This window comes from Mauremys mutica, chromosome 7 (assembly GCF_020497125.1).
Source record: "Mauremys mutica isolate MM-2020 ecotype Southern chromosome 7, ASM2049712v1, whole genome shotgun sequence".
Classification (NCBI taxonomy): domain Eukaryota; kingdom Metazoa; phylum Chordata; order Testudines; family Geoemydidae; genus Mauremys; species Mauremys mutica.
In genome coordinates, this window is record NC_059078.1 from 82549828 (window position 1) to 82574048 (window position 24221).

General features: G+C 47.6%; 1 long non-coding RNA gene across 1 annotated transcript; it reads right to left on the reverse strand.

The window, feature by feature from the left end:
* Nucleotides 1-18559: 18559 nt before the first annotated feature.
* LOC123374086 lies at nt 18560-23754 on the reverse strand. Its single transcript, XR_006580998.1, has 3 exons — nt 23638-23754; nt 20160-20262; nt 18560-18712 (listed from the first exon to the last, which is right to left on the reverse strand). It is a non-coding gene; the product is annotated as an uncharacterized LOC123374086 (long non-coding RNA).
* Between the last annotated feature and the right edge of the window lie 467 nt (nt 23755-24221).

Genomic DNA, 24221 nt, shown 5'->3' on the forward strand with positions numbered 1-24221 from the left:
CCTCCGCAGGCATGCCTGCAGGAGGTCCGTCGGAGCTGCCTGCCGCCCTCCCGGCGACTGGCAGAGCGCCCCCCGCGGCATGCCGCCTCAAGCACGTGCTTGGCGTGCTGGGGCCTGGAGCCGCCCCTGCTGGTTTCTTAATGTCCAAATTCCTTCATGAGTGGCCCATTCCTGAAGTTCTTACTTACACAAAATGCTGATTTGACTTTCATGGGAGTTTTTTTGCCTCAATAAAGATTGCAGGGCTGAGCTTTCTAGCACTTTACATAATATGGTAAAGATAATACAGGGCACATGGCTCCATTTCCTCTGGTCTGTGCATGCTAAATTCAGCCCCCTTTTGAGTAGGCATTATGATACAGTCTATAATTACATGATAAGCCCTTTTCTCTCCAAGATCACTGCCTCAGTCAATGCACAACATGAACCCTTCTCTGTGGATGAATCAGGGCTCTGTAGTGAAGGAGGATATTGTCTGTAGGATCCCTGCCTCATTTGTTGCAGAAGCTGGAAGATAAGTAGTGAATAAGTTAGGAGATGGCAGGGTCTCATGGTTAAAACACTTGAATGTCACCCTGGAGAACTGACTCTTCTCTATTGTGCCACAGAGATCCTATGACATGCTGGACAAGTCACTTACAATTAGTTTGGGTTGTGTTCTGAATTTTCGAGATGTCCAACCTGAAACCCTGGGTCCAGATTTGCAGAAGTGTTAATCACTTACCATGGCAGCTGAAATCCTTGGGAGCTGTGCTTAGCATTACATAGCACTTTGTACGTATAAGGTACACAGAAAAAAATCAGGTCCCAGGTATCTCAGGCACCCAGAATTAATGGATACTCTGTGCCTCAGCTCCCCATTTGTAACATGAGGATAATAGTCTCTCACCTCACAGGGGAACCTATAGTGATGAGCACCATAGAAAAGCCTATGATGACATCATTTAAATCCTGCTCTGAAGATGGAATTAGTGGGTGCCACACTGAATGAGGAGAAAACAAAATATTGAATAGTTGCTCACTGAGTGAGTGCTGTCCATGCTGTGCACTAAAGATGTGTTTCCAGCTCAAGGAGATCTGATTGAGAGAGCTTACTAAAATTAGAAATGTAGTCATGGTGGCATGAGTGGTGGGAGGGGTTAGCTGCTCCAAGTATGTACGAAGTACAGTAATTCCTCGCTTAAAGTTGCATTTTTCAGGAACATAACTACAACTTTAAGTGAAATGATGTTAAACGAATCCAATTTCCCCATAAGAATTAATGTAAATTAGTGGGGGAGGGGCTAGGTTCCTGGGAAATTTTTTTCACCAGACATGTATATAATTTAATGCTGTACACAACAATGCTGATTGTGAAGCTTAGTTGAGGTGGTGAAGTCAGAGGGTGGAAGAGGGTGGGATATTTCCCAGGGAATGCCTTACTGCTAAAGGATGAACTAGGAATTGGCTGAGCCCTCAAGAATTAAGCCATTGTTGTTAATGTAGCCTCACACTCTACAAGGCAGCATGAATGGAGGGAGGGGAGACAGCATGGCAGACAGAGACACACACACACCCTGTGTGAGAGAAAGCCCTTTAAGTAGGCTGACCCCACTCTAAGTACACTGCCTTTTTAAGTAGATCAGCAAGTTGAGACAGCAGCTGCTCCCAGGAAGCGCCCTCTGTCATGAGCCCTGTCCTGTCATTCCCCTCCCATGGAGATGGGGTAAGTGGGGTGGAGAAGCAGGGGAGAGGGGGACACCCTGACATTAGCCACCCTTTCTCCCCCCCTGCACAGCAAGCAGGAGGCTCCAGGGAGCTGCTCCAAGGCAGAGGGCAGGAGCAGCACATGGCAGTGAGAGGAGAAACATCTGAACTGCTGGCAACAGATAGCCTGCTGGGCGGCTGCTGTGCAGAGAACTTAGGGGAGTGGGGAGCTGATAGGGGGGCTGCTGGTCCCACGCTGGTTCCAAGCCCCCACCAGCTAGCTCCAATGGGCTGCTCTCTCTGCAAGCAGTGGACAAAGCAGGTGGTTGCCAAACGATGTTATAAGGGAGCATTGCACAACTTAAACGAGCATATTCCCTAATTGATCAGCAACATAACAACGAAACAACCGTAACTGGGATGACTTTAAGTGAGGAGTTACTGTACAGAAATATCCTAAATATGGTAGGGACCTGGGGGAGGGAGGGAAAATAACATGAAATTGTGTAAAGACTGTGGATTCATGATGGTACAAGGGGCTGAATTAAGGTTGCATGGGCAACCTTAACTCAGGCATTTTCCTAACTTTTAAGTGCTTGACTTTACTACCTTTATGACATTGTTTTAACGGGATTTGTGTATAATTTCATAGGTTTTTATAAAGCAAACTGAAAAGACAAATTCCATCATTTGGCTGTCACATTCTTGGGTGAAATTTGGACCAGTGAGAGGTTGTGTCACCACTTTTATTATAATTCTGAGTGCCCCAACATGCTTCTGCTACTTGTGGCTCCCTGATGGGGACATACTCACAGCCAGCGTGCACTTCATGTTCTGTGTGCTGTACAGCTCTGATTCAAGGTGGTTGAATCCATCTATCTTGCTAACAATTATCACAGACACACTTTTGTCTTTACTAGACTTGGTTAATGATACCAGGTGCCTCCAACATGTTCCCAGTCTTGAACTTCCCCAGACCGTGTACTCTGCAATGTCTAGTCCTGTTTCAACTTAAAGCAATAAAATCCATTTGATCCTTTAAGGAGACAAAAACCCCCAGCTTGCCACATTAACTGGAGCTGACATTTGCTTTAGTACAAACACAGCACTGTTGGTTTAGATTAACAGTAAAACAAGTTTAGTAACAAAAGAAGATAAGATATTAAGTGAGCTCAAGTATAAGAGAAAGTTGGAAATGGTTTCAAGCAAATGAAGTGAAAACATGCATTTAAAAGTCTAAAACAATCTAGCAAGGTTCAGTTCAAGGCTTTGTTCAAGATAACTTTTCTGACCACCTGTCTTTCAGCAATATGGTGGCTGACCTCTTTCCTCCTCTCCCCCCCCCGCATCATGTGCTGGTGGTTCCTGGGTGAAAGAGAGAACGTGAAGTTTCTGCCTCCTTTATATCTATCTATATCTATATCTATATCTATCTATCTATATATAGAGTCCAGTGAACCTTTGAAATGGATTCTTCTGAAGCTTATTCCTCATAGTAAAGTTTATTCAATCAGTGGGACAGGCAACATAGAGTCGGGTGGTGAAGGAGGCTCCATGCTCCCTCCCTCACACCTGTGTTTGCTAAAATGCAAATTGTTTGGTTTCCTGCAATCTTCTTCTCCTGCTGTCTTGATGGTTCTGATAACTGTTTGTGCAAACTGAGGTAAACACACATTCTTCTTCAAGTGATTGCTCCTATGCATTCCAGTCAGGTGTGCGCGCCGTGCGTGCACGGCTCTTCAGAACTTTTTTACCCTAGCAACTCCGGCGGGCCGGCTGGCGCCCCCTGGAGTGGTGCCGCTATGGCGCCTGTTATATACCCCAGCCGGCCCGTCCGCTCCTCAGTTCCTTCTTACCGCCCGTGACGGCCAGTTGGAACTGTGGAGTGCTCTCTGTCCTCCACTACCCTAGCTCTCGCTACTGTTCTCTGTATATAGTTCGTTTAGTACTTAGTGTAGATAGTTTTTGATAGTTAGTTAGTTAGGTTTTAGGATAAGGTTAAGGGGGGTATCCCCTCCCTTTCCTCCCCCGGTGCGGGCTCATGCCCAAGGCACCGGGCTTTAAGCCCTGCGCATCTTGCCAGAGGCCTATGCCAATCGGAGACCCACACGACGCCTGCCTCCGCTGCCTTGGAGAAGGTCACCGAACAGATAAGTGTTCTATCTGTTCCACCTTTAAGCCGCGAACTCGTAAGGAGCGGGACATTAGATTAAAACAACTCCTAATGGAGGCGTCGCTCCAGCCCCCGGCACTGTCCGCGCCGGCACCGAGGGCTTCATCGGTGCAGAGCGCACCGGCGGCCTCGGGCCGCGCCGGCACCGCGGCTCCGCAGCCTCAGCCAGCGGCTCCGAAGACCCGGCACCACTCGCTCTCGCCTTCTAAAAAACACAAACTGGCGAAGGCGCTTTCTAAGGCCCGCGCTGAGGACTCAGCGAAGACGATTGCGCCACCTGCGGCCCCTGCGGCGGCCGTGCACAAGACGTGCACCAGGCCATTGACTCCGGCGCTGCAAGGGCCGTCGAGTCTGGCACCGCCACGCTCCCCGGCACCGACCGTGGTGGAGCCCCGGCTGCCATCTACGCCGGAGACATTCTCCTCGGCGCGCGAGCTTATACAGCTCATAGAGGCACCGAGCCTCCGGCCCCCGGCACCGCCGGCGCGGGCTGTCGTGTCGGCAGGAAAACCGGCCATGATGCTCTGGCCGCCCTCTCCGGACAGACGGCACGGACGACGCTCCCGGTCCCGGTCACGTTCCCGGTCCCGACGAAGGTCACCGTCCCGTCGCTCGCGATCTCGGCACCGCTCGCCATCACGGTACCGGTCGCAGTCTCGACGCCGGTCGCAGTCCCGGTTCTGTTCGTCATCGCGGTACCGGTCGCACTCCCGGCGTCGCACCAGGTCCCGATCGCCGTCGCGTCGGCACCGACAGAGGTCTCCGTCCCGGCACCGTTCCCGACACCGTTCCCCGCGCAGCCGCTCCCGGCACCGCAGGTCCGAATCCCGGTCGAGCTCCCGGCACCGGTCGAGCTCCCGGCACCGCGGCAGACGTTGGTCTCGGTCACCGTCCCGGTACCGTGAAGACCAGCACCGATCCTCGGCACCGTCCGGGGCCGGACTGCCTCAGTCGACGGCGCAATCCATCAGCGCCTCGGCACCGCCATGGCCATCCCGCTCTGCATCGGTCGCCTCCGCGGTGGACAGCAATGCTCACCTACCGCCTACCCCACACAGTCAACCTCAGGGGGCACAGCAGAGGGGATTCTGGGTGCCATGGGCCCAGTATGAGTCTCAGGGGGTGCCGTTGCCCCCAAGAGCCCCTGCTTCCGAGCGCAGGGTACCAGAGGCGACTGTTAGCCGGCCGCCCCCTTCACCTCCACGTGAGCCTGACCGCGAGGGGACCATGCAGCCGGACCCAGCCGATGAACAGTCCGCAGGTCCTTCGACGGAGGTCGCTGTCCAGGGCTTGTCCTCGTCGTCCTCACCGGACGAGGCGGTGGCCAGAGCTTCTACCAAGGAGCCTCCGCCTATAGACCTGAAGGCTCACCAAGACCTGCTTCGCCGCGTGGCGACAGCTATGGCTCTTCCAGTGGCGGAGGTTCAGGAGGACGAGGACCCTATCACTAACGTCGTCGGAGCGGAGGCTCCAGTGCGAGTGGCGTTACCGTTTGTACGGACAATACAGAAGACCGCCACCACACTCTGGCAGACACCGGCGTCCATCCCTCCTACGGCTCGTGGGGTCGAGCGCAAATATTCAGTCCCCCCCACGGGGTACGAGTATCTCTATACTCACCCAACCCCGGACTCGTTGGTCGTCCAGTCAGTCAACGACAGGGAGAGGCACGGTCAACCTGCCCCTGCGCCTAAGTCGAAGGACGCGCGGTGAATGGACCTGTTAGGCCGCAAGGTCTACTCGGCTGGTGGCCTGCAAATGCGCATCGCCAACCAGATGGTACTCCTCGCCAGGTACGTCTATGACATCATGGCGTCCCTGGCGAAGTTTACAGAGCTCCTGCCAACGGCCTCCCGCCCGGAGTTCTCGGCGATGTTAGACGAGGGGAAGAAATCGTCCAGGTTCTCCATCACGGCCGCCCTCGACGCCGCAGACTCGGGAGCTCGGACCTTAGCCTCCGGCGTGACGATGCGGCCATCTCCTGGCTGCAGTCCTCCACCCTGCCGCCGGAGGTGCAATATACGTTACAGGACCTGCCGTTTGACACCCAGGGTCTCTTCTCCGAGAAGACTGATTCCCGGATCCAGACCCTAAAGGACGGTCGCATTGCCATCCGCACCCTAGGGATGCACACGCCGGCTCCACAGCGCAGGTCCTTCCGGCAGCAACCCCCCCGGTCTTTCCCGCAACAACGGTACCGCCCGTACAACAGCAGGCGACCAGGCCCAAATCGCCGTCGACCATCCGGCAACAGGCGCAACCAGGCCCAGGCCTCTTCCAAGGGCCTTCAGGGGTCCAAGCAGGCCTTTTGATGGGACGCCCGAGGACGGCCCATCACTCTCCCTACCGGATCCTGCCCCTTTATTTTACAACCGCCTTTCCCATTTCTTTTCGGCGTGGTCCCAAATAACAACGGACAACTGGGTGCTTCAAACAGTCCAGTCGGGATACCGCCTTCAATTTGTTTCGCCCCCACCTTCCCACCCACCCTCCCTGTCCCTCTTCAGGGACCCCTCTCACGAGCAAGTCCTCTTACAAGAGGTCCAGACTCTGTTGAGCGTGGGTGCCATAGAAGCAGTGCCTCAAGACAGGCGGGGCAGGGGATTCTATTCCCGTTATTTTCTCATCCCCAAAGCGAAAGGAGGGCTACGTCCTATCCTGGACCTTCGCGAGCTGAACAAATACCTGCTCAAGCCCAAGTTTCGCATGGTCACCCTGGGGACCATCATTCCCTCTCTGGATCCGGGAGACTGGTTTGCCGCCCTCGACATGAAGGACGCCTACTTCCATGTCGCGATCTATCCTCCTCATCGACGTTACCTCCGGTTTGTGGTCAACAACGCCCACTACCAGTTCGCCGTGTTACCGTTCGGGCTCTCCACCGCACCGAGGGTGTTCACCAAATGCATGGCAGTGGTTGCCGCAGCCCTCCGCCGTCATCAGATACATGTCTACCCGTATCTCGACGACTGGCTGGTTCGCGGACAGTCTCGACAGCTGGTAATGGGCCAGTTGACAGAAATACTGTCCCTCTTCCGGCGACTCGGTCTTCTCATCAACACCGAGAAGTCCACCTTGATCCCGTCACAGCGGGTGGAGTTCATTGGAGCGGTCCTCGACTCCTCGTTGGCCCGGGCCTGCCTACCGCAAACTCGCCATCAGACGATGGTCTCCCTCATCCGGGACCTCGTCACCTTCCCAACCACGACGGTGTGCTCCTGCCTCCGCCTCCTGGGCCACATGGCATCATGCACGTACGTCACCGCGTACGCGCGGCTCCACCTCCGCCCATTCCAGTCTTGGCTTGCGTCGGTGTACCGGCCGCATCGAGATCCCATCGATATGGTGGTCACAGTCTCCAGGCCAACCCTCGAGTCCCTCAACTGGTGGCTAGACCCGGAGGTCGTCTGTGCGGGAGTCCCGTTCCACCCTCCTCGCCCGTCCGCCACTCTGACCACGGATGCCTCAGCGCTCGGTTGGGGAGCTCACCTGGGCGACCTTCACACCCAGGGCCTGTGGTCGCCCTAGGAGCTCGCTCTGCACATCAATGTCCGCGAGCTGCGAGCGATCCGTTTGGCCTGTCCACACCTTCCGCACCCACCTGCAAGGCCGCTGTGTGACAGTGTTCACGGACAATACATCAGCAATGTTCTACGTGAACAAACAGGGCGGAGCCCGCTCCTCCCTCCTCTGCAAGGAGGCGATGCTCCTGTGGGACTTCTGCATGACCCACTCCATTCACCTAGAAGCGTCCTTTCTTCCGGGAGTACAGAACACGCTGGCCGACCATCTCAGCAGGTCGTTCCTCTCCCACGAGTGGTCTCTCCGTCCCGACGTCGTGCACACAATCTTCCGCAGGTGGGGGTTTCCCCGGATAGACCTATTCGCCTCCAAGGCGAACAGAAAGTGCCACCTGTTCTGCTCGTTCCGGGGTCACGCGCCGGGCTCCCTGTCGGACGCCTTCCTGTATTCCTGGAAGGATCACCTTCTCTATGCCTTCCCTCCGTTCCCGCTCGTCCACCAAGTGTTACAGAAGCTTCGGAGGGACAGAGCCACCGTCATACTCGTGGCTCCGGCCTGGCCGAGGCAACATTGGTACTCCCTGCTGCTCAAGCTCTCCGTTCGGGATCCTATCCCCCTTCCGTTGTGGCCGGACCTCATCACCCAGGACTTCGGCAGACTCCGCCATCCGAGCCTGCAGTCCCTCCATCTTACAGCTTGGTACCTGCGTGGTTGACCACGCAGAGAGGGACTGTTTGGCAGCAGTTCAGCATGTCCTGCTAGAGAGCAGAAAGCCTTCCACTCGCTCCACCTATCTGGCGAAATGGAAGCGGTTCGCGCTCTGGTGTGACCAACGAGGCCTCAATCCCTTCGTAGTCCCTGTCCCTACCATCCTGGACTACCTCTGGTACCTTAAGGAGCAAGGTCTCGCGGTCTCCTCCTTGAGAGTTCACCTGGCGGCAGTGTCCGCCTTTCGTCCATCTGTGGAAGGTCGGTCCATCTTCGCCAACCAGATGGTTTCCCGCTTCCTTAAAGGCCTGGACCGCTTGTACCCGCCGATGCGGCGTCCTGCCCCGACCTGGGATTTGAACCTCGTGCTGGCCAAGCTGATGGGTCCCTCCTTCGAGCCCTTGGCCACGTGCTCCTTGCTCTACCTCTCCTGGAAGACAGCCTTCCTCGTCGCCATTACATCAGCGAGGCGAGTCTCTGAGCTCCGTGCTCTAACGGTTAGTCCGCCATACACCGTCTTCCACGGGGACAAGGTGCAGCTTCGACCACATCCGGCCTTCCTCCCAAAGGTGGTGTCGGCCTTCCACCTCAACCAGGAGATCTTCCTCCCAGTCTTCTTCCCGAAGCCGCATGCCTCGCCTCGGGAGCAACAGCTTCACACCCTCGACGTCCGCAGGGCGCTCGCTTTTTACATCGAGCGGACGAAGCCCTTCCGGCGTTCGCCCCAGCTGTTCGTAGCGGTTGCTGACCGCATGAAAGGCGAGCCGATCTCCTCCCAACGGATTTCCTCCTGGGTCACGGCGTGTATCCAGACCTGCTACGAACTTGCTCGCGTGCCACCATGCCGCCTCACCGCTCACTCCACGAGAGCGCACGCCTCGTTGGCCGCCTTCCTGGCCCATGTCCCCATCCAGGACATCTGTCGAGCGGCCACCTGGTCTTCGGTCCACACCTTCGCCTCCCACTACGCGTTGGTGCAGCAGTCTCGAGACGACGCAGTCTTCGGCTCTGCGGTATTACACTCCGCCACGTCTCACTCCGACCCCACCGCCTAGGTAAGGCTTGGGATTCACCTGACTGGAATGCATAGGAGCAATCACTCGAAGAAGAAAAGACGGTTACTCACCGTAGTAACTGTTGTTCTTCGAGATGTGTTGCTCCTATCCATTCCAGACCCGCCCTCCTTCCCCACTGTCGGAGTAGCCGGCAAGAAGGAACTGAGGAGCGGACGGGCCGGCTGGGGTATATAACAGGCACCATAGCGGCGCCACTCCAGGGGGCGCCAGCCGGCCCGCCGGAGTTGCTAGGGTAAAAAAGTTCCGAAGAGCCGTGCACGCGCGGTGCGCACACCTGACTGGAATGGATAGGAGCAACACATCTCGAAGAACAACAGTTACTACGGTGAGTAACTGTCTTTTCCTTTGTTTAGGATAGGCCTGTGTCATAAATATAAAGGGAAGGATAACAACCTTCCTGTATACAGTATTATAAAATCCCTCCAGGCCAGAGGCACAAAATCCTTTTACCTGTAAAGGGTTAAGAAGCTCAGGTAATCTGGCTGGCACCTGACCAAAAGGACCAATAAGGCGACAAGATGCTTTCAAATCTGGGGGGAGGGGGGAAAGGCTTTGTTTTGTCTGGTCTGTGTGCTTGCCAGAGACAGATCAAGAAAGCAAGCAATCCAACTCCATTAGGATTAGTAAGTACTAGCAAGGGAATGTGTTAGCTTACTTCTATTTTGGTTTGTGATTTTCTCTGTGCTGAGAGGGATGTGTATTCCTAGTTTTCTTTTTGTAACTTTAAAGTTTTTCCCAGAGGGAAATCCTCTGTGTTTTGAATCTGACTGCCCCGTGAGATCATCTTCCATTCTAATTTTACAGAGGTGCTTCTTTTAACTTTTTTCTTTCAACGTTCTGTTTTTTTTAATCTGATTTGTTTTTTTTAGTGGTCTTAAAAACTACAAGGTTGGTTTGTGCTCATCTTGTTTATTCTCAAGCCTCCCGAGGAAAGGGGGTGTAGGGCTTGGGGGAATATTAGGGGAAAGTAGGAACTCCAAGTGGTCCTTTCCCTGAGTTTTGTCTAATCACTTGGTGGTGGCAGCATTACCTAATCCAAGGTACAAGGGAGAATTTGTGCCTTGGGGAGTTTTTAACCTAAGCTGGTAGAAATAAGCTTAGGGAGTCTTTCATGCGGGTCCCCGCGTCTGTACCCTAGAGTTCAGAGTGGGGAGGGAATCCTGACAGCCTGTTTAACAACTTTTGTCTAGGCAGGGCTGTTTGGTTTTCAACAAGTAACATCATAGAAGGGGAGTTGATAGCTTTACATTTCACCATGGTATTATTGACTAGCAAGTTATTCATTTTCAAATGATACCTCACAAGGTATATTTTGTACAAAGATATTAGAACAGTGTATAGGGTGCTTTGAGTCTCAGAGATTGTATTGGCCCCCACAAGATTCATCAGCAAGGTTGGAAAATTTCAGATCCATGACACAGCACTCTGCTGCTTGAACAAATGGAGTAACCATTAGGTTGTCATGCTTTGTCTGGACCAGTGATACCAGACCCACTTATAATAACTTGTCCTGTTCAAAACTAATTAAATAGATTTTGTTTTCCTCCAACTGTTGCTTTAAAAACTGGAAATATTATTCCTTGGCAACCTGGATCAACTGTCTAAAGGCACATCTGGACTTTCTATTTACTCCCTGGGAGTGACAACTCAATCCGTAAGCAAGTCTTCAATCCACTCACCAGATGAGTTTGGGAGTCTGCTTCCACTTCAAAGGATTCACCCAGATTGTCTGACTCCCTCTTCCTTCCCCTTCTCCATTTAGGGAAAATTTCAAAATGTACATCCCAGTGAGTTTCCTTAGCAACTGATCAGGAATTATAATCATCTTATACTTGATCAGGTATAATATTCCTCTGGCATATGCCTGTAAAATTTCACTGCACCTGTAACAGGTATGTGAAGTAAATTAAAATGAACCATTCCTTAACATTTATTTTCTTGAACGTGAAAGATACTGATTTTTGTTCCAAATGTCTGCAATGCATACCATACAGCAGCAAACAAAGATAACATTTGGAGAGAAAAATGGCCTTACAAAGACAAGTAGATTGTCAAGACAAGACTATTTAAATAAACATAAAATGTCACCTTTGTCTATAAATTGCAATGTCTGACTAGTGCTGTAGTTTTGCCTTTCTTTCTGTACAGAAACAAGTACATTTAACACTGTATTTTAAAAGGGTTGGCATTTATTCATTCAGACGTGTTTACTAGAGTCATTAGAAGTCAGATTAGGTTTGATGCTCACTGCCCTTTAAAGCAGGCCCCAAAACAAAAGGTAAAACATGTATCTCAAATGTCAAGCATAACAAATCTCTCAGTTACTAGTCAGGATTTCAGGATGTGCATTTACAAAAAAATGCTGATAGAGATTAAAGAGCGAAAACTTCAGAAAATGTAACTGTCTCTTAGGAGACATTCTTTTGTATCCAGCAAAAGTAATTCTTCAATGTAATAGAAAACAGAACAAAATGAATATGGCTAAGTGAAAATGTGAAAAAAGAATATTTTTTTATGTATCCGCTGATAAACTGCCTAGGGTAAGTTTTATATTATTGATTGTGTTTAAATGGGATCATAATTTCTAGTAAAATAGTAAATACAAGTTTCTGTTGTCAGCTCCCAAACTTCTGTGAATTTAAATAGGAATTTGGATATTTTTGAAGTTTTAGCTATTTCATCCAAATAAACATTTCATTTAAGCATTTTCATGTGTTCTGTATGATTTTTATATGTTTACATAGAGAAATCACATACATGGCATATAAATAAGAAAAGAATTCCCTAAAAAAGGGGCATGGTCTGGCATGGCCTATAAGGGACACTCATTCAAAGATCCCTGATCTAGTAGTTGTTGATGTGGCTTAGGCAGAAAAGATACGCTGTAGCTGAAGTGAATACTACCTGTAGTAGCTTTCTATATTTGTGAAGAAACTAGGAAGACAGATCAGGTAAAGAGTAGGTTGAACATGGACAATGTGTGGATAGCGCATGCTGCACAGGGATTGGTTCCTGCAAAGTAACCAATCCAATCCAAAAATGTGTAATGCATTGTATAGTAATTGCAACAAAATGTGCAATGAATACACAGGTAGAGGGTGTCTGTGTAACTTTGGAGCTGTAATTGTACCTTACATCCACCTATCCCGTGCGTCTAATCTACTCAGTGTAGTGCTGGTATATGCCAAATAAAGATCTCAGTGACAGTCTGGAGTCAAACTCAGTTCTAGAGAAGCTGAGTAGAAAATAGGTTTCAGAGGGAATCTCAAGACAGTGGTGCTGTGACTAGACCTCTAATGTACAGACCCACTGTAAATATTAGCACTTAAAAACACTGGAACACACTATGCATGTGAATGGAGTATTCCATTTGTGGATCTCCCTAAGATCATACAAAAGGGGATGTTTAGCCAGCTATGAAACATTCTATCAATCTTACCCTAAACCTTTTGGAGACATACAAGCTGTACCATAGTGTTAATTAAGCACATGCAATTCCAGGTCTCTACAGTCATAGGTATTCCATACCACGCTGCCCATCACTGTTTTGAGTCCAAGAATAGTGTTGGAGAAAGTATTCTGGTGGCAAGTGATCCTTTGCTCAAAACTTGAGCTAAATCTAAACCTCAGATCTGAAAAAGTTCAGAATATTTTTATTACTTTTCACTTTCACTGGCCTTTCTGCTTCTGAGTAAGATCAGAAATATAATCACCAAAATCCCTCAGAAATGGACACTCTAGTGGTACATAATACGTGTGGCCCAGCTGGAAGCAGCAAATATGGTACTAGCAATCATAGGAGAAATGCCATTGCTATCAGACTTTCAGCCCAGTTTCTCAGTGTAGCAGGCCGGTGTGGCTCCCCTCCTCCCCGGGGAGGGTTGAACCCCGGACACCGGAGTGGGCGGGGCTACAGAGCAGTGAGCCCACCCCTCAGAGGGTCAGGTGGCGACCCGGAAGTACAAAAGCCGGCCGGCGGAGCTCAGTAGGAGCCCAGCCACCGTCGGGAGCAGACCTGCCAGAGAGGGCTCGGGACTGGGAAGCCGCTGGAGCCCAGGGCAGTTGCCCTGACTGGCCGGAGCTTCCCCTCGCCCGTTACTGGGAGGACCCGCCAGAGCTTCCCCGCGCCAACTATGAGGAGGAGCCGCTGGAGACCCCCTCTCCTTTGCTGTTACCCTGAGGAGCCCCCGGAGCAAACCTGGCCGGACTTCCCAGAGGAACTGCCGGATCTACCCCCCAGCCCGGGCTGCGAGGAGCCCATGCTGTTGGACTTCCTGGGAGCGGACGCCACGGACCAGGTAGGCCCAGAGGGGGAAATTGGAAGTGGCCCGGGGGCAGCCGACCCCAGTCAGGCTGCAGATCAACCAGTGCCCATGTCAGTGTGTTGCGGTCAGGATCCCCACTGACCGTCAGCGGTGGTAGCCGCTGCTAGGGCCCCGGGCCGGGACGCAGTGGAGTGGATGGGCCTGCGTCCCCCCTGCCACCTCACTCACGCGTGGCAGCCTTCCCCCTCACCCCAATGCTCAGGCATAAGGGTCTGGGCCTGTATCCTGAACCGTTTGTCTGCTCAGCCCTGCCCAAGGGCCTGAGCCCTAACTGTTTGTTGCCCCGCCCTGATTCTGGGCCTGGGCCTGTATGCTGAACTGTTTGTGTTGTTGCTCAGCCCCTGCACCAGAGGGCCTGAGCCCTGACTGTTGTTGCCCCGCCCTGATCCAGGGCCTGGGCCTCTAGACTGACTGTTTGTTGCTCAGCCCCTGCTCCAGAGGGCCTGAGCTCCCTGAACTGTTTCTATTGTTGCTCAGCCCCTGCTCCAGAGGGCCTGAGCTCCCTAAACTGTTTCTATTGTTGCTCAGCCCCTGCACCAGAGGGCCTGAGCTCTGACTGTTGTTGCCTCGCCCTGATCCAGGGCCTGGGCCTCTATACTAACTATTTGTTGCTCAGCCTTGCAGCAGAAGGCCCGAGCCCCTAAGTGACCGTATGCACTGTTGCTCAGCTTTGAAGAGTCGGGACAGGACACGACTAAGAGCAGCAGGCTGGTGTGGCTCCCCTCCTCCCCGGGGAAGGTTGAGCCCCGGACACACACGTTTACACTCATCAAAATCTCTATAGTCCAGATCTGTTTAAAAATCTGAACTGGGTGAAACTGAACCCCTTGAGGATCATTCTTCACTAGTGCCAAAGTAAGGATATACATACCCCCACATTCTGTGATGATTGCAAGTCAGTCTTAAAGCTTTCAGAGCCTAACTGTTACTTACAAACTAACTTGATCTGCATCCTATTAACAAAAATTGAACTTCAGGGAGTGGCCTGAGCTAACCATTTAATAGATGACCTAAATATTTCAGTGCAATAATTGACAAAGGGAAAAAAAGACTCTGCTATGGAGAAGTTCAGGATCCTGAAAGTGTCAGACAATATTGTGATGAATTTGAAGGCAGTTTGGGTAACATTTTTTTCCTAGTGACAGGCTCAGTCACTGTGTTGACAGAATGGTGCATCATTACTCCAGCAGTCTGAGAATAAGAATGCTAAATATTTTCAAACTCCTGAGAGTACAGCATCAGGAGGACTCTCTTTTGAATAGCAAAAGGTGACCAGATGCTGCCATTGCGATGAGCAGTATCACTTTTCCCCTGTCATTTGACTGAGTTGTGGGGAGACTCACTTGGTGCCTTCTCCCTTAAGCATCAATGCATATGAGAGAAGTAGATTTTTTGCATTTGGCTGAATAAAGCTGAGTCCTTTCAGTACAGCATTTGTGTTTCCCATTTTATTTGTCTTCAATGACGCATGAAAAGTCATCCACAAACAAGCCTTTTTTGTCCATGAAATACAAATATCAAAAGTTCGTAACTATAACATTACCTCTGAGAACATGTTTCATAAGTCTGCTAGTAAGTGCTGTACACACTTTCTCATCCTTTCTGCAATCAGTGCCTGAATCTCCATCAGTAATTTCATTGAGGTCACCACTCTTCACAAGGAAATAGTGACTTCGATTCCTCATTAAGACTAGTAATAAACTGAGAACTATTTAGCTGTGTGTAAAGTCCATATGAGCTTACCCCCAAATTTTACTAGCTCTCTATGGCCAGTAGAACTCCCACAATGGCACTCATTACCTCCTTGGACAACTGCCTGTTTTTCAGGGAACAAAACAACTGCTAACCCATATTTTTCACATTCTGTTCAACTGAAAAAGGACATATAGTTACAGCAGCAAAGAATCCTGTGGCACCTTATAGACTAACAGACGTTTTGCAGCATGAGCTTTCGTGGGTGAATACCCACTTCTTCGGATGCAAGTAATATAGTTACAGTAATTCCATGATGATCAACACAGTGACTCAGTCTCAGGCTCTGTAAGGATTGCTCTCTGCATCTCAGGCCCTGTAAGGATTGCTGTCTGTTAACTGTGCTTATCTTCTGATTTTTTTTTTTCAGAAACACTTTTTTTTTTAAACCCAAAGAGATGACTTTTTGTAAATACATGAACTAAAATCTCTGATCCTTGCCTGTGCAAATATCTTGGTGTCTCCCATTGTGATCTCTTGGCCTTAGCAGTCTTGCCACTTAGAAGGAGAAACTTTAAAAAAAATTTTTTTAAAGGGCATTCTCTTCCTTCTTCCCCTCCCTCCACTTTTTCCTCTCCATCTGTTAGAGCCTTTCTTTCTGTTTAAGACTGTGCCCACCTTAAATCTTGCTCCAATGCTCTTAGGTCCCTCTCTTTTCTCCTCTCTAGGCCCTGATCCAGGAAATCATTTAAGCATGTACAAGTGCTCATGTACAAGTGCTTAAATACTTGACAGAACTGGGGTGTACGTGCTTTTCTTCTCTCAATCTCATCTTCCAGGAGAGGAAATGTTAATTTTTTTCAGGATATCTCTTCAGGACCTGTAACCCAGGATCTCTGGATACCAGCAGGCAGACGGCACAGGTGTCCTCTGGGTTCATCAAAGAAATGCCCCTCATGAAAGCCTCTCTCTCACTGGTCACCATAATCCTTGAGAGATGTATTATGCAAAACGTGGGAGGAGTTATGTATACATGCTGAAAATTATGTTCTCAAGGTCTTCTAGTGAAAGGCAGGTCCCTTAGAGGTGTGCAGTGAGACAAACTTCTCGAGATAGGAGGCAGGAGACACTTATCTCCGTGGTGGACCATTGTGTGTTGTACAATAGAAATCTATTAGCATACTGAGTCAAATGCTAATGAAGACCTTGCGAAGACTTCAGAAGGAAATTAACAGGAAGAGGTAAACAGCAGGGAAAGGGGAGATCCTCTTTTCTGGTAAAATCCGAAGGTCTGATATAGGTGGGGGTGCAAAGAAATGCTCTGGCATCCTTCAGTCTATGAAGACAAGTTGCCAGCAGGCTTAAATTTATGAAAAGGGGATCTCAGCCATCCTAGTTGAAAATGCTGGGGAAAGGAGTTGGGTTAATCTATCCTGCAGGAGCCAGGGGAAGGTTTTGTGAATTAAGTTTAGGCTCTAGAAAATGTTTGTTTTATAGGTAACCATATTTCCAATAATATTACTTACTATCATTTGAATCCTGTCTTTCATGATAAACTTATTCTTGTTTTCACTATAAATACAGCTAAGTGCTGTGTTTAAGTAGAGTGGTGATCCTCAGTTGAATATACTAAGCTGGTGTGTACTTTTCCATTGGGTTTAGAGGACCTTAGGCCTTGTCTACATTATTGCATAAGTCAACATAAGTTACGTCGCTCAGCAGTGTAAAAAAACCCAACCCACTCCCCTGAGCGACATAACTTACTATAACTTAACACAGTTTCTACACTGTGCTATGTCAGTGGGAGATGCTCTCCTGCTGACATAACTTCTGCTATGTTGACTTTTCGAGTCTTCACCAGTCCTGCTAAATTGATACCACTGCATCGAGGTGCCAGTTGAGCACGGTAGTGAAGACAAGCCCCCAGAGTTCTGAGTGTTCAGTGAAACAGAGCACTCTGGAGGATGAAGCGGTTGGTGTGCGTCTATCATTAATATGTACAGAGAGACCGAGGCCTGCGGAGACCTGGACAGTAGTGCTTACCAGGGGCTGGTGGAGTCTGTGCCTGCTGTGGATCAGCTCCTAGCCTGGAAAGCATCACAGGACTCCTCTTACTGCTACCCTGTTCTGGGTACAACCTTCCTCCTGATAATATTTGAGAATCCTAAAATGATGGATTCCCTTCTGGAACTAACTGGAAAACCTCAAGTAACTGACACTGAAAGAGGCAAATTCTGACTCAATCAGTGCTTTTGAGTTTTGTGAGGATGTCAACCACTGAATGACTGTGTACAGTTAAAAGGAAACTTTATATGGTAGAAAACTTAAAATTGTAGAAAAGTTTTGTCCCTGAATAAATTTAAGACCATGATGTTCAATGGAATTTGAAATATATTTTAATATGTTCTTTCATCTTTATCAATAACTTGGTCATTTATAGTATCAGCCTGTTCTAGGGCTGTGCACCTGATATTCATTTTGAGTCAATTTCTGGATCAGACTGTGAATAATACAAATACAATTGCCAAAAGCTTTTAATAGTGGTGTGCTTTTCTTCAAAGGAAAATTGTGTTGTGTTAATATTTTTCTCTAGATTCTTACATGGACTCAAAAAAACTAGGCTCAAGGCCAAAGACTTATCACAGAATTACACAGTCCCCTTTAACCGAGAAGCCTTTACAGATGCTTGTATGTAATATACATCAAAGCCAGCTTCAAAGTTCATTTCTTTTCCCAGGCTTCAGTACTGGTATTTGAAAACTGAGGCTGGTATTTGTGGCTGGATTGGGCATTTGAGGGAAGGAGGAAGAACCAGAGGCTATTTTGTGCTAGTATGATTTGATTGCATATAGTGAAAGTGTCTACTGTTCTATGTAGGTGCATTTAAAATTTATTTTATTAATATAAATGTCACAATTACTTTGGGATATATGCATTTTTTTTTACATCAGATCAACAGACACCACTGGTGTCCATACTCTGTGCTTTGTTCAAAGTGTTGAATACGTATAACTAAATAGTATGGGAACTGATATACCAAAGCATAGCTATTTACACAGAAATTTCCTTCTGTTAACTCTGATGTTTATCCCAACAATGTATTGACTTTATGATTAAAACATTTCATGTACATTTCCACAAGTGGACAAAATTTTGTACAGTTGAGTGACACCACCTGATATATACTAAATCTCGCTTATGCAGAAGAGATTGAATTAATGTATTCCACAGAAATGAGTGACAGATGCAGAGAGAAAAAGCAGATCAATGTTTAATTATGTAAATATAGTCCTAAGCTTTAATAATACACTGGAATAAAACTGTCATAACTGCCAAATTTGGGAAATATGATGAGTGAGGTTTCATCCCAGGGCACTATTTTTGGAAGATTTTTCATTACTGGAAGGGATGGTCCCTCTTGAAGAAACAACAGAAATACATCAGGGATTTCAATATTTCTTGCTGCTGCCAGGCTCCATTCACAATGACAACCAAGACAAAAATGCTGTGCGGTCTCCCATGCATTTAACCTAGAGATTAGAAAGCTAAACTTTCAAAGTGAAAACTTGATAAGTGGGACACAGAGAGAACACTTCATATAAAGATTGGATTAAAACCCCTCCTTGTTATTAACGCATACTATACTTAGCTCTAAGAATGAGGAGTACTTGTGGCACCTTAGAGACTAACAAATTTATTTGGGCATAAGTTTTTGTGGGCTAAAACCCACTTCATCGGATGCATGCAATAGAAAATACAGTAGGAAGATATATACACAGAGAACATGAAAAAATGGGTGTTGCCATACCAACTATAACAAGACTAATCAATAAAGGTGGACTATTAGCAGCAGGAAGAAAAAAAAACTTTTGTAGTGATAATCAGGATGGCCCATTTCAAACAGTTGACAAGAAGGATGGGGAATTAGCATGGGGAAATAGTTTTTACTTTGTGAAATGACCCATCCCCTCCCAGTTTCTTGTTGGAGTCTGTTTTTGAAGCTTAGACACAATAGGTCCCTGTAGCATTTTCCCTCCAACTAGGGTGACCCGACAGCAAGTGTGAAAAATAGGGACGGGGTGGGGATAAGAGCCTATATAAGAAAAAGACCCAGAAATTGAGACTGTCCCTATAAAATTGGGACATCTGGTCACCTACCACTAGCTGCTATTGCAGTGACTTGCTACTGGGGACTATCAAGAGGTATAAACAGTCACATGCGTATAAACCCCAATTCAGGAAGGATTTCCGATTTAAGAGAGCACTTGAGCACATGCTTACATCCTACGGAAGTCAGAGTGCAGTGAGACGGTGACTTCAGTGGGACTTACGCATGTGCTTCAGTGCTTTCTTGAATCAGGGCCATAGCAAAAAAATAAGGAAACGTGCCTTTGCAAAGAGGAGGGAAAATGGTCTTCTCCCAGCCAGGGCTGGCTCTAGACCCCAGCGCGCCAAGCGTGCGCTTGGGGCGGCAAGCGGCTCCAGTGGACCTCCTGCAGGCACGCCTGCGGAGGGTCCGCTGGTCCCGTGGCTCGGGTGGACCTCCCGCAGGCACGCCTGTGGATGCTCCACTGGAGCCGCGGGACCAGTGGACCCTCCGCAGGCACGTCTGCAGGAGATCCACCGGAGCCGCGGGACTGGCGATCGCCAGAGCGCCCCCCTGCAGCGTGCTGCCCTGCTTGGGGTGACGCAATTGCTAGAGCCGCCCCTGCTCCCAGCTGAACTTTTGCTAGGTTTGCCATGAACAATCTTCAGGTTTCTCCAGTAAAGAAGGTTTTTGAAGTCTTGATGTAAATGAAAAAATGAGTTGTGATGAAGCAAGCTTTCTCCACAGTTGCAGAATTTGGCACACTGTCTCAATTTTAATTTCTCTTTTAAAATTTTCATTTTAAAACACTTTCGGTTTTAAGTCAAAAATCTCTAGCTAAAACCACTTTTTTGCTCATTTCTACCCCTAGGTTTTTCAAATATGCTTACTTTTTGTCAAAATGGCTTTCAGTCCCACTGTTGCACATGATTCTGGACTGATGCAGCTTCATGCATGGAACAGGCCTTTTGGCCCATGACACAAGTTTTAGTACTAAAAAAACAGAACACAGAAAAACGTGTCAACAGAAAGTTTCAGTGAAAGGTTAAAAAGAGGAAATAAAAGGGAACATGTCTCCCCTGTCTCTTTTATCCCTGCTTCATTTGTCCCAACAAAAACTCTTCCTCTTTTTGGCTTCAGAATACTACAGTAGCAGTTCCTAAACTGTGGGTGGTGACCCCAAATGGGGTACACCATCATCAGATGGGGTTGCAGTGATTCCTACTGTGCAGAGGATGCCATTTTGCTCCATACTGCATGGCCTTGGAAGTAGGATGCATGTGAGGTCTTTCTGTGGCAAAGATGCTATTTTGTTGAGCAATATGGCACCCTCCAGGCTGTCTGGGGTCCCGGAGTAAATCAATTAAAATGGGATCATGCCAGCAAAAAGTTTGCACTACAGTATTCACATCCATAGCAACGATCTGGAGTTCTTCATTAAACTACCAGAAAATAAAAATTCTAGGTAGTTTTGGTACCATTTTAAACACATTATAAGCAGAATGACAATATGAACTAGAATTTATTCTGATATGCAGAAGCTATAGCCGCGCCCTGAACTGACAGGATAACAGGATTTGATCATCTAACAATTCCTGCAAACATTTCCCTTAATGTGTGCTTTCCTCCTACTTGGATAGCACTCTCTCTTTTCTATTCTACATTCTTAATCTCTTCCACCCCTCCTCTATAGTGCTTCCCTCTCTTCTGACACTTTTGTAGATACTTATTATTTATCACAAGTTAATATAGAATCTCTAACATCTGAGAGGGGTGAATGAGGAGAAGGGACCTAGAGAAAAAGTTAATCTCAGCAGCTTCTCTGGCCAGGCCTAAATTCTATAGCTGACCAACAATTAAATGCAGTTTTCCCTGGCTGCAGAATCTGTTTGCTATGGCCCCTGCCTATATTTGCTCAGTTTTTCTCTTTAACTAATACAGTAATTGAATTCTAGCCTGTGTAGTTTTTTCGTTTTATGTAACAGTACACCATGTAGACATTTGATATATCCTTCATTCTTTTGGTCAGAAATAGACTTCATATTCTTTCCAGCACCTCCCTTAAAATTTGAAGTGTGTAAAAATTCTACTTTGTAATTAGTTGTATGCAAAGTGTGTAAAAATTCTACTTTGTAATTAGTTGTATGCAAAGGAGGAGGATGAATACTGTCTGCAATCTTATCACCTTGGGCTGTGAACTTTCCAGATCTCACAAACCATGTAGAGTTTGCCTTGCACTAGACCTCTTCAGAAGCTCAGGTACTGCAGGAAGTGGTGACTGAATATGTAGCTTTCTTCTCTCTGAATGAGTACTGAAGAAATAGCCTTGCATTGTCCAAGGGGAAATGCATAAACAGTAGTGCTGTCTCTCATGTGACAAAACTAAGCTCCTGACAACCCATAGTAATAAAAGAGCCCACAGCTCCTTTTCTAAGAGTAAAAGTGTTAAGACGGGTGTCCTGGCCAAATTCCAAACCAAGTAAATATACTGTCTCCTCAGTTTCCTATGTGGTTCCAGTTGAATAAAATGCTTTTTTTTCTGAACTACTGTTTAGAAATATTGGTGCAGTTACCAATTATTAATCCAGTTTTACAATAGTGCTTAAGGGCCAACCAAAAATGAGGACCTGTTGTCCTAGACACTGCGCAAACAGAATAGCAGACTGTTCCTGCCCCAAAGAGCTTACAATCTAAGAAGACAAGACAGACCCAGGGTGGAGGGGAATGGTAGAACATACAAGCAGCATGAACAATGTGAAGGCAGCAAATGTTTGTGTGTGTGATGAGTTTAGGAGTGGACAAGCAAAATGGAAAGAAAAGTGAAGGAGAAGGAGGGGTGAGTGGACAGGGATGGAGTGAATTTGAAGTGAAGAGCCTGAAGGAGTGGGAGGAGGAAAGCTACAGGGTTGTGGCAAACAGCCAATCAGCACAGGGCAGAGAAAGTTTAGTCAGAACTGTAGACAGTTCTCAATGTCTGAATTCCAAAGGTCATTGTTTTGGCTGTTTCTTCTGTCCCTACCGGCAGGAGTCTCTGGCTACTTACTCTCTGTGGTTTTCTTCCAATAACTGCTGATTACTATCCCAAAAGAGGCTTCTTTTTAGTAGGAGGGAAAATGACTGACTCCATATATGAAGCATGAAAGTGTTTTGGTTCCTTTTGGATAAAAAGTGCTATATAAATAAAAATACTTATTACTGTTCATTGCTAACTCAGATTTTTGGTGCTATCATAAACCTCAGAGTTGCACAGGTGTTCAATAGCATGCTAACGTAGTAATTATTTAGATAAATGATCTAAATTTATATACCTATCACAATCCTATATTATTTATTACTTTATCTGAAAACTTTTCTATGTATTGAATGAAGTTGAGAGATTAAAAATATAAGAATATTTTTGATTGCAAGTGTATAGATGCTCAACTAACATGATTTCACTGGTGTGTTGACACTTGGCAAGGGAGATGAAAGTTCATCATGTGGATGCACAAATGGAAAAAGTATCCCATTGTATAGGAGGAGTGTCAGACTTGAAATAATGCTGGTATTTGTTAACTTGCCTTTACAAATATACCTCTCTGTGTGTGCACAAGTCTCATTAGTAGGTTCTTGCAATAGGAAAGGAAAATAATTGAATACATTCCAGTCTGCAACAAGAAGCTCCTGGCTCTAATAGACTTTGCTTTGCTGTTTCCTCTTACAGCTTTGTGACAAGATGATAAAAGGTACCATGGGGTGTTCTTGTTAAATACACACTATAGTACCCAAGATAGATAAATAACTTAAAAATGGACTGGCTAGAGACAAGCAGTGAAAGGGAAGAAAGAGTGTAACATTAATCTGCTGATGGGAATTAGTCTGTAATCATGGAATTGGTAACAGAACATGTATGGAAGCTAAAATCAAGAGCTTTGGGCTCTCCCTCAGTCATGGGATGCTCTTTGTGCTGGTCTCATACTGCTAAGGCTACCACCACAGTGCTCTGCTCCTCACTCTCCCATGTGGATATTGGAGAAGGCCAACTGCCGCATATATACTGTGTAATTGGTGCAGTTTGAGTTGATGGGAAGGGACACCATTCAGGGTTCAAATCTAAGGCATCTAAAGTTTGAAGGGTGCTGTAGTGGTGTGGCTGCTTATTGAGTGCCCCCTGCTGGCCCAGGGTGTGGTTTTAAAGGCAGCGTGACCTTATTAGCCCTCTTTCACAGGCTCCTTAACACTCCAGTCAGTCTGTGTTGTGGTTCACAGTGCCCCTTTCTGGGCTGGTTTAATTTCAAATAAAGTTCATGCAGACTTCAGAGTCATTAATCACAAAATAAGCCAAAGAATCCTCAACATAGCCCAAAATCATAATTCAGCCCTTCATACTTAGCTCTGGTCCTTTAGCCGTATCCACAGCTGGCTCTTAGTCTGCTCTACCTGAAGTTGTTAGTTTGCAGCCCTTTCTGGGAAAAAGCTGAGCCCTCTATCTCTATTCCCTTTTTCTCTCTCACAGTTGCAGTTGCAGCTCCCTGCTGCCTTTTATATTAAAGCACGTGATCTTCCTCAGATGAGACCCATCTTGTAATCAGGGCTGGTTTGGCTTAGCTCCAGGCTCTCCTGCCTATGGGAAAGCAGTTGTATTATTTGTTACAGTTGTATTATGTGAGGTAGGAATGAGTACATATATGGGGGATGGGAAAGAGTGAGAGAGAGAATGTGTGTGTGTTGGGTGGAACAATGGGGAGAAGAGGAAAAAGAGACAGGACAAGGGTCTTAGGGAATGTGTCAAGGGAAGAGAGCTTGATTCCTTTTCAGTGCTTTGTGCTGAGTCTAGTGAGCAGCCCCAGACCAGCACTGATGAGTGTGAGATGGGAGAGGCAGATATGTGAGAGAAAATGTTGGGGAACATAGACAAGGGAGAGGAGAAGGAAAATGAAGGGAGAAAGCACTCAGGCAAGGGAGAGTGAAGG